The sequence below is a fragment of the Gavialis gangeticus genome, unplaced genomic scaffold (assembly GCF_001723915.1).
Source record: "Gavialis gangeticus isolate Ggan-Ray unplaced genomic scaffold, GavGan_comp1, whole genome shotgun sequence".
Taxonomy (NCBI): Eukaryota; Metazoa; Chordata; order Crocodylia; family Gavialidae; genus Gavialis; species Gavialis gangeticus.
The window spans coordinates 13,019,753-13,023,714 of record NW_017729001.1 but is presented as its reverse complement, the minus strand read 5'-3'; the positions used below and the strand labels follow the sequence as shown (position 1 = coordinate 13,023,714).

Here is a 3,962-nt window from a genome sequence, read left to right as displayed (position 1 = left end):
GGGGGGGGGGGCGTGGGAGAAACAGATCAAGGTCCTCACAGCGAGGCAGGGAGTAGGACAGGGGCAGGTGCTGTCCAGCCATGGTGGAGAATGGGACTGCTATGTGCACCCCTGGGGAGAGGCATGGGGAGCATTTGCCCCACCAGATGTGTGTGTGGGGCAGAGGTGGGCTGCCCACTGCAGGCTCAGGGCCAGGGGCTGTTCCCGATGTGGGGGCTAGGCCAGGACTGGGCTTGGAGTGGGGTGGGCTCAGATGTATGGGGCAGGCAGCAGCACTGGAAGGGGTGGCTACAGGGAATTCTGGTGTGTCTATAGTCTCCCAAGCCGCCCCCCAGTGCCGGTCCTGCTTGGGACACTCCGCTCTGCTGCCTTTCCCTCAGAAGCTATGCACTGTAGGTCAGGCACAGGGCGCGCAGCGAGAACGAGGCTCCAAAGGGAAAGGCAGCAAAGCAGAGCTTTTTGGGCAGGGGCAGCATTAGGGGGTGGCTTGGGGGGGGTGCTACAGCCACCCAAAATTCCCCATAGCCCCAGCATAGCCACCCTTCCCAGTGCCACTCCCCACCCTGCACAGCTGAGCCCACCCTGCTACTGGCCACTCCAAGCCCAGACCCCTCACTGGAAAGATGGTGGCGCAGCCCCTGGCCCCAAGCCCGCAGTGGACAGCTCATTTCTGCCCCACACATAAATTGGGGAGGAGGGAAAACATGCTCCCCATGCCTCCCCCATGGGTGCTCACCGCACACAAACAATATTGATTCACATCACCAAAGCCAAGTAGCACTTTTAGGTTAAGACTAAAGACAAGTAAAATAAAATTTAAATAATGAATCTGGTCTTTATATTCTAATTAGACATCATTTAAGCACGGTTATTTTTTTTACTTTTTTTGTTTAAGAGTTGCCTTGTTTAGTCAGCTTTGTATTTTTGTTTATTCATTTCAACTCTGAGGAACAGATGGCAAACAGCGCACCCTGGAAAGTATAAGTGCATACATACCGATTAGCACCAGGACATTAATAAGTTTGCTTGCATTTTTGCAAATACTGATATATGCAAGCTATACTGCAAAATCAACACACATGCAATAAAAAAAATCCAATATAAGTCTTATCTTTAGGACTTACTAAGGAATCAAGTTTAAAAAGAATGACCAATAAGGAGTAAGTACTTTACCCAAATATTTCTTTGGGGAAACTGTACTACTTTGTAGTATGGTAAAAATAGTAAAAAAACAAACAAACAGAACACTTCATCCTATACTTTTGTCTTCTTTCTGAACAATCCCATAATCTGATCTAATAAACAAAATATTCTCTTTTTACTTACAGCTACTTAAAATAAACCCATACTGGCTTACCACATTTGTTTTGATTTGGGGACAAAAACAAAAGATACACACTGTTATTTGGAATATGCCAAATAATCTGCTGTTGGTTTTTAGACACAGCAGCCAACTCCCACCTGCAGGATGTGTTAAAATTAAAGTTCTCCGAATGGTAAATTCAGGACATTTTAGTTTAAGATAGCCCAGCACAGCAGAACACAAACATTTTCCTTGTGACTATACACCTAGTCATAACCTCAACTAACTCCATTTCTAAAGCCTATTGTTTTTCTTTCCCTGGCATATTACAAAAGGGCTGAACCATCAAAGCACATACATAATGATACTTAAATGACCTGTCATCACATTAATAATATGAGTAAATCCATATGCTTCAATGTTACAAACACTTAAGCATGTGTATATCAACAGAGACTATGCTTGCTTGCTAGAATCCAAAAGGTGCATGTCAAAGACCATAGAACACAATTTCTAAAGAAAAACATAATAAAGGATTCTTTACTTTAAAAAAAAAGTTAGAACAACATACCTTATGCAGGCATTTTTCCTTTCTTATATATTATAAAGCAGCCAAAAAGGGCAGAAACTCCATTTATTTCCCCAACACACATCACATGTAAACTTACATATTTAGATTTACAAAGACAAAAAAAAACCTACCCAAGGCTATTAGTTCCATAACATAAAGAGACTACAACAAAATCTAGCAGCAATAAAGTAATAATTCCTATAAAAGGAAAACAGACAAAAAGACACCTACAGACATTCATTTCTGCCCTTCCAAAATTCTGGGAAACATACTGCCCTTTCTCCCAACTCTGATCTAAGAAATGTCTTTTACAGCATGCCTGGAAGGTTACCAAATTTAAGCTATTTGGGAGACTTTGCACAGAAAGGTGAAAGTTGCAGAGGAGGTGACCAGCAGCAAGCAATCCATGGAAACTGGAACAGGGACCTGCCTGCTCAGATGGGGTTGAAATGAGACATGAATAAGTGCTACCCACACCAAATATAAAATCATTAAGTTCTTGCTAAGCAATGTCTGTCCCTCACCCCACGTGAATGACACATATGTCTATTAAACAAGACCCACACAGAAAACTGCCAGCAACAACTGACCTGTTCAAGACCCGGAGCAAACAGCTGTACAGTATAAATTCAAACAGTTATCTGGCTGATATTCTGCTTTGTCAGCAATGATACTGTGAATCAAGCAGCTTTCAGACTCCTTGATCCCCATAATCATGCACTTGGTTCAAGGGTGACCTGCAAAAGAAAAAAAACTGGATATGGGCTTTTAATTGGCTTTTTTTTTTTTAAACAGTGAATAAAAGAAAGCCTGGAAGATTAAGGGTTTTTCCTGTTTCTATTGAATAGGAACTCAAATCTTTGGCTGGCAGACTATGATACCTGGAAAATTAATCAAACGGTGACATTACAAGAACTACAAAAGTAAACAAGGAGGAAAGTGGTTTTCAGTCAGGTTTTTAAAAATCAGATTGGGATTTTTTTTTTAATAAATAATTATTTGACCACAAAAACTCATATTTTAGATCACAGACTTTTTTGTTAGAGTTCACAAGCTGTGCTTCCTCCCAAAACACTTTAAAGGTCCCCCAACAAAATAAAGCAACAGACTAGATTATTTAACTAAGTTAAAAAGCTAGCAAGATGAGAAAAGATGCTTACAGCCTTGTTCAGAACTACATTATATACAGCTGGCATTAACACCATGCAGAACCAGTAGCCTGCCTATACTATGGCTCTCCAAACTACTAAAATTGGTAAAACTGAATTGGCGCTATCATCAGAGATTTTTCCCCTTTCTTTTTTTTAGGAGAACACCCAGGGTATACAGGGACTTTGTTTCTGTACAACAATTTTCACACCATAGAACAAGGGCGGGCAATTATTTTTGGGCAGAGGGATGCTTACTGAGTTTTGGCAAGCCATCGAGGGCTGAATGACAGGCAGCCAGGGGCAGATAAATATTAATTTTCTAAATTTTTTAGGGGCCCCGTGGGCCGGATAGAATGGCTTGGTGCACCACATCCAGCCCACATGCTGCATTTTGCCCACCCCTGCCACAGACCCACTTCACAGACTAGTCAGTTTCCTTTTAGCAGAAAAGTTCTCTAGAAAGGGGCTAAGACTTCCAAATATCTCTGCAGGCAGAAACTCTCATTTCAGCCCCAAGCTATTCCATGTAACTGGATGTGGAGAAAGGAGTGCATTTTGCTACCCAAAAGCTAAGGCCTTGTCATCTCAATTTTTTCTCTTATAAGAGATGCAGCAGTCTTGAGCTCTACAGTGTACAAGTTCTTTGCCTTACATTTGCCACTATATTTGCCTCTATATTCTCTGCCTAGCCAATGCAAGTAGCTTCTTCAGGCCCTAGCAGTGGCGATGTGTAAAGGGTGCACGGAGGTGCATGTGCACCCCTTGAGAGTGCCAGTGCACCCCCTGACAAGCCATGCTCACCAATTAGGCTGTGGGCAAAGGGGGCAGGCAAAACGCCAGTGCCTGCCACTGCAAGAGCTGGCCGATCGCTGCAGCCGCTCCCGGAAGCAGCTTCAATGATCAGCTGTTATGTGATTGGATCCCCCCAGGCAGTGTG

The 3,962-nt window shown here is 42.9% G+C and overlaps 1 protein-coding gene across 2 annotated transcripts in view; it reads right to left on the bottom strand.

Moving 5' to 3' along the window:
• The window catches only part of SPECC1L (sperm antigen with calponin homology and coiled-coil domains 1 like), a 123,625-nt gene that overhangs the window by 118,318 nt on the left and 1,345 nt on the right, over window positions 1-3,962 (bottom strand). For both annotated transcript variants that reach the window (XM_019506861.1, XM_019506862.1), the window contains exon 2: window positions 2,465-2,611. The gene's annotated coding sequence lies outside the window, so the exon portion shown is untranslated. The remainder of the gene's footprint in view (window positions 1-2,464; window positions 2,612-3,962) is intronic.